Below are 7145 nucleotides of genomic sequence, written 5' to 3' on the forward strand. Positions count from 1 at the left end.
AAGAACAAATAAAGACACAGATATTAAGCAAAAATAATAAAATTTTTATTTATAAATAAATAAATAAATCCCTCTGTAGGATGAAGTGAAAAAGACAAAAATATAAAGAATTCAGATCACCACCCACATTCTTTCTGTAAACCTCCTGTGTCTAAACTGCCAGCGTTGACAGTCAGAGAGTCAACCACCAAGACCCATCTCAGGAAACCACTGAGGTTTTTCCCCAAGTATCTATACTTGCTTTGTAGTCATTACATGTCATAACATTTTCCCCGTACGCTGCCACTGTGGTGCATTCTTGTTCTGAGACAGAGAGACAGGCAGTCTCAATGGGGCTTAAGCCTGAGTTATTTTCTTTTTTCTTTTTCTTTTTCTTTTTTTTTTTTTGAGACGGAGTCTTGCTCTGTTGCCCAGGCTGGAGTGCAGTGGCCGGATCTCAGCTCACTGCAACCTCTGCCTCCGGGTTCACGGCATTCTCCTGCCTCAGCCTCCCAGGTAGCTGGGACTACAGGCACCTGCCACCACACCCGGCTAGTTTTTGTATTTTTAATAGAGACGGGGTTTCACCGTGTTAGCCAGGATGGTCTCGATCTCCTGACCTCGTGATCCGCCTGCCTCTGCCTCCCAAAGTGCTGGGATGACAGGCGTCAGCCACCGAAGCCTGAGTTATTTTCTCCAGTCCTGTAAGATGTGTGCAGTCTATGGGGTGGGTGAGACAGTTACGTCCTGGAGCTAACTTTATTGTATCTGCTACATGCATCCGTAGGTACTGCTTGACTGGGACAGGTTTCCATGGCAGGCATGTTGGACGTGGCACCTGCCTGCCAGGTGCTGAAATTCTGTGGAGCAGAGTCCATCGTACTTGATATCAAAATAAGTTGTTAAGTTCTGTGTGCACATGCTAAGTCTACTATAACAAAATACCAAGGCCGGGCGCGGGGGTTCACAGGCCTGATTTTTGTATTTTCAGTAAAGACTGTGTTTCACCCTGTTGACCAGTCTGGTCTGGAACTCCTAATCTCAGGTGATCCGTTCACCTCAGCCTCCCAAAGTGCTGGGATGACAGGCGTGAGCCACCTCACCTGGCAGGTCATTCTTTTTTAAAACAGCAGCATAGGCCGGGCGTGGTGGCTCACGCTTGTCATCCCAGCACTTTGGGAGGACGAAGTGGGCGGATCACAAGGTCAGGAGATCGAGACCATCCTGGCTAACACGGTGAAACCCCGTCTCTACTAAAAATACAAAAAACTAGCCGGGCGAGGTGGCGGCGCCTGTAGTCCCAGCTACTTGGGAGGCTGAGGCAGGAGAATGGCGTGAACCTGGGAGGCGGAGCTTGCAGTGAGCCGAGATGGTGCCACTGCACTCCAGCCTGGGCAACAGAGCAAGACTCCATCTCAAAAAAGAAAAAAAAACAGCAGCATAAAGATCTGGAATTGTATATTGCACCTCCCAAAAGGCATGCTTAGTGTATTGAGTGGGTCTTAAAGCTTTAAGAAATGCTCTGACTTTTTATGATTTTGACCTGTAGAGCCAGGCTGACCTGTTTCAATTTGCTTAGCAGGATTATTACTGCTGATTCTCAGATGGGAACTCTGGCTGGCAAATCCTTCCTTTTGGTGGGAGAGATGAATTTTGCTTCAGTCAGGTGCTCCTCCAATCAATTTTCTTTTATTCTCGTTTTAAACCTCAAAATAAGCCAATGATACACAAAGAAATGTAAGTAAGAGTAGGTACATTTATAAAAATATATATATATGTATATTTTCTTAGATACAGGGTCTAGCTCTGGCACCCAGGCTGCAGTACACAGGTATGATCACAGCTTACTGCAGCCTTGACCTCTTGGACTCAAGCAATCCTCCAGGCTCAGCCTTTTGAGGGCGGAGACTGCAGGCACACACCACCATGCCCAGCTAATTTTTTTTAATTATTATTATTGGAGAGACGAGATCTCCCTCTGTAGCCCAGGCTATCCTTGAGTTCCTGGCCTCAAGCAATCCTCCCACCTCAGCCTCTGAATGTGCTGGGATTACAGGCATGAGTCACTGTGTGTGGCCTGGGCAAATTCATAAATTAAAAATATATATATGTGTGTGTGTATGCACAGATAAATGAAAGAATGAATTCTCAGCAGGAAAATAGCTGCATTTAATTTAAAACTGGATTTAATGAGGATACAAAAAATTAGCCGGGCATGGTGCTGGGCACCTGTAATCCCAGCTACCTGGGAGGCTGAGGCAGGAGAATTGCTTGAACTTGGGAGGTGGAAGTTGCAGGGAGCCGAGATCGTGCCATTGCACTCCGGCCTGGGTAACAGAGCCAGACAGTGTCTGAAAGAAAAAAAAAAAAAAAAAAACAGAGATACATGCACACATATGTTCACTGCAGCGCTGTTCATAATGGCAAAGACATAGAATTAACATAAATGTCCATCAGCTGTAGACATAGAATTAACCTAAATGTCCCTCAGTATGTATACTGGATAGTAGCTATACACCATGGAATACTATGCAGCCATAAAAAAGGAATAAAATCATGTCCTTTGCAGGAATGTGGATGGAGCTGGAGGCCATTATCCTCAGCAAACAAATGTAGGAACAGAAAACCAAATACCACATATTCTCACTTACAAGTGGGACCTCAATGATGAGAACACATGGACACATGGAGAGAAGCAGCACACAGTGGGCCCTAACAGAAGGCGGAAGGCAGGGGAAGAAGAAAATCAGGAAAAAATATCTTTTAGGTACTGGGCTTAATACTTGGGTGATAAAATAGTTAATTCAACAGTGAAGGGAAAATATCCTGGACCCCCAAAATCACTAAGGAAAAGTTAAGCTGGAAACTGCTCAGGGCAAACCTGCCTCCCATTGTATTCAAAGTCCTCCCTCTGCTCGGTGAGATAGATGCATATCGGATCACCTCCTTTGGAAAGGCTCATCCGAAACTCAGAAAAACGTAACCATTTGTGTGGCACCGTCTGTGACCTGGAGGCTCCCTCCCCACTTCCAGTCTTCCTGCCTTGGCTTCAGGTGGTCCCGCCTTTCCAGACCCCACGGTAAACAGGAAAGTAGAGGTTCGTCTTCAAAGACTTTCCGCCCCGTCTAATTGGGAATAAATACTAACTTCTCTCAGAAGTAAAATTTATTCAAAGACCTGTGCTGACATTCTTAAATCTCCGCTAGCCGTAATAAAGAAATCCATGTTCTTTGTGTTCATAGCTCCCACACTGTAGCCTAAACATCCATCCTGGCACGCTTATCCTGGTCCAGGCAAGCGTGAGGTCAGAGCCTGTTTCTCTTCCTTATTTGCAGGTGTTATTACCTTTCTCAGCATTCCACAAGTGACTTCCGCCTTCCTTTGTTCTCCTCTGCCTTTGCCTCTTTCAAAAAGTTCTAAGTTGCTGGCTGATGGGGACAAATACAGAATGGGAGGCCCCGTTCCAGCCCATGGAAACAGGACACAGCGTAGGGTGGACATGTCAGGTTATAAGTGACCCTGTCTCCTTTGTTCTGGGTACTCTTGTGGCCAAACTGCTGGCGAGTGAATCCTTTCTGCAGAAAGTAAAAAAACGGCCTGGCTGAGGAAATTAAATTTATGTTCAAGGGCTATTTCTTTACAGCCCGGAAAAGCAAGCATTCGTAACAGAACCAACATACTTCTTCCATATATTGATTGATGTCTCACGTCTGTCTACAATGTATAAAGCCGGGCGCAGTGGCTCACGCCTGTCATCCCAGCACGTTGGGAGGCCAGGGTGGGTGGATCATTTGAGGTCAGGAGTTGGAGACCAGCCTGGGCAACATGGTGAAACGCCATCTCTACTGAAAATAAAAAAAATTAGCTGGGAACGGTGGCGCGGGCCTATAATCCCAGTTCTTTGGGAGGCTGAGGCAGGAGAATCGCTTGAACCTAGGAGGCAGAGGTTGCAGTGAGCCGAGATCGTGCCACTTCCTGGGTGACAGAGCAAGACCCCATCTTGAAAAAAACAAAAAACAAACAAAAACAAGAAACAGAGAAAGATGAAGAGCACATGGTCTCACTGCTATGTGGAATCTAAAAAAGTCAAACTCACAGAAGCAAGAGTAGAAGGCTGGGTAGCAGAGACTAGGGGAGGTCACGGCGGGAGATGTTGGTCAGATAATACAGAGTTTGGTTAGACAGGAGGAATAAGCTCTGCACAGCTACTGCACAGCACGCTGACATAATTAATGATAAAACACTGGGCATTTCAAAATTGTTCAGAGTAGGTTTTATTTTTGTTAATAATAAAACAGTGCATTTCAAAACTGTTCAGAGTAGGTTTTGTTTTTGAGAATTAGTGATAAAACACTGCATTTCAAAATTCTTCAGAGTAGGTTATTTTTATTTTTGTTAGTGTATAATAAAGCATGTATTTCAAAATTGTTTAGAGTAGGTTTTATTTTTGTTAATAATAAAACAGTGCATTTCAAAACTGTTCAGAGTAGGTTTTATTTTTGTGAATTAATAATAAAACACTGCATTTCAAAATTCTTCAGAGTAGGTTATTTTTATTTTTGTTAGTGTATAATAAAGCATGCATTTCAAAATTGTTCAGAGTAGGTTTTATTTTTGTTAATAATAAAACACTGCATGTCAAAACTGTTCAGAGTAGGTTTTATTTTTGTGAATTAATAATAAAACACTGCATTTCAAAATTGTTCAGAGTAGGTTACTTTTGTTAGTTTATAATAAAGCATTATGCATTTCAAAATTGTTCGGAGTAGGTTTTTATTTTTGTTAGTTTATAATAAAGCATTATGCATTTCAAAATTGTTCAGAGTAGGTTTTTTTGTTGTTAATATAGGCTAACAGATATAATTTAATAGATTAATGAAGTACTGTGCATTTCAACCTAGTTCAGAGTAGGTTTCACTTTTATTTTTGTTGCTAATAAAAGTACAAATAATCAGGTAATGCAAAGTTTGGTTTAGACAGGAGGAATAAGCTCTGCACAGCTACTACCTAGCATGGTGACATAATTAATAATAAAACACTGGGCATTTCAAAATTGTTCAGAGTGGGTTTTATTTTTGTTAATAATAAAACACTGCATTTCAAAATTCTCCAGAGTAGGTTATTTTTGTTAGTTTATAATAAAGCGTTATGCGTTTCAAAATTGTTTGGAGTAGGTTTTAATTTTTGTTAATTAATGATAAAGCACTGTGCATTTCAAAATTGTTCAGAGTAGGTTTTATTTTAATTTTTGTTAATTAATGATAAAGCACTGTGCATTTCAAAATTGTTCAGAGTAGGTTTTATTTTAATTTTTGTTAATTAGTAATAAAACACGGTGCATTTCAAAATTGTTCAGTGTAGGGCCGGGCACACTGGCTCATGCCTGTAATCCCAGCACTTTGGATCACCTGAGGTCAGGAGTTCAAGACCAGCCTGGCCAACATGGTGAAACCCCATTTCTACTAAAAATACAAAAATTAGCCGGGCGAGGTGGCACGTGCCTGTAATCCCAGCTACTCCATAGGCTGAGGCAGGAGAATTGCTTGAACCCGAGAAGCAGAGGCTGTAGTGAGCCGAGATCGCGCCACTGCACTCCAGCCGGGGTGACAGAGCAAAATTCCGTCTCAAAACAACAACAATAAAACAGATGACTGGATATGGAAAATGTGGGTTAAACACAAGGAGGACAGCTCTTCAGCTGTAAGAGTGAAGGAAGTCCTGTCGGCTGCTGCAACACGGATGGAATCGGAGGCCATTATGTCAAGTGAAATCAGCCAGGCACACAAAAACCGATGTCGCACGTTCTCACTCCTAGCTAAGAGCTGGACAATTTAAACACAGGGAAGTAGAGGGGGAAACGTAGATAACAGAACCTGGGAAGGGTGAGAGACAGGGAGGGAGGAGGATGCAGAGAGGTGGGTTAAAGGGTGCACACATACATTCAGATGTAAGGAATGGCCGGGCGCGGTGCCTCACACCTGTAATCCCAGCACTTTGGAAGGCTGAGGTGGGCGGATCACGAGGTCAACAGCTCGAGACCATCCTGGCTAACACGGTGAAACCCCATGTCTACTAAAAATGCAAAAATTAGCCGGGCGTGGTGGACACCTGCAGTCCCAGCTACTCGGGAGGCTGAGGCAGGAGAATCGCTCGAACCTGAGAGGCAGAGGTTGCAGTGGGCCGAGATTGCGGGCCTGCACTCCAGCCTGGGTGACAGAGCCAGACTCTCAAAAAAAAAAAAAAAAAAAAAAAAAAAAAAAAAAGGGATACAAGGAATACATTTGGAGTTCCATAACAGATTAAGGTGTATAGACTTAACACAAAAATACTGTATTCAGGTGATGGACACCCTAAATATCTAGATCACCACACATTTTATACGTGTAACAGAATTTCTCATGGAACCCCTAAATTTATACAAAACAAGAAAACACAAAAAAAAGTAAAAAAAAATCTACTTTCAACAGTTTTGAAATGCACAGTACTTTAATATGAATCAACAAAAATAAAAATAAAACCTATGCTGAATAATTTTGAAATGCATGGTACTTTATTATTAATTAACAAAAATAAAAATAAAATCGACTCTGAACAATTTCGAAAGGCACACTGCTTTAGTATTAACAAAAATAAAAATAAAATCTCCTTTGAACAATTTTGAAATACACCGTACTTTATTAAGAAAAATAAAACCTACTCTGAACAATTTTGAAATGAACAGTGTTTTATTATTAACAAAAATAAATCTAAAACCTATAGTGAACAATTTTGAAATGCACAGTGATTTATTAATTAACCAAAATAAAAATGAAATCGATACTGAACAATTTTGAAATGCACATTACTTTATTATTAACTAACAAAAATAGAACTAAAAATAAAATCTACCCTGAACTATTTTGAAATGCACAGTACTTTAGTAATAAAAAAAATATAAAACCTACTGTGAACAATTTTTTCTTTTTTTTTTTTTTTTTTTGAGACACAGTCTCACCATGTGCCCAGGCTTGAGTGCAGTGGCACAATTTGGGCTCACTGCAACCTCCGTCTCTTGGGCTCAAGCGAGTCTCGTGCCTTAGCCTCCCGAGTACATGGGATTACAGGTGAAGCACCATGACGCCTAGCTAAGTTTTGTAGTTTTTTTTTTTTTTTTTTTTTTTTTTTTT

This window comes from Piliocolobus tephrosceles, chromosome Y, assembly GCF_002776525.5.
Source record: "Piliocolobus tephrosceles isolate RC106 chromosome Y, ASM277652v3, whole genome shotgun sequence".
NCBI lineage: Eukaryota > Metazoa > Chordata > Mammalia > Primates > Cercopithecidae > Piliocolobus > Piliocolobus tephrosceles.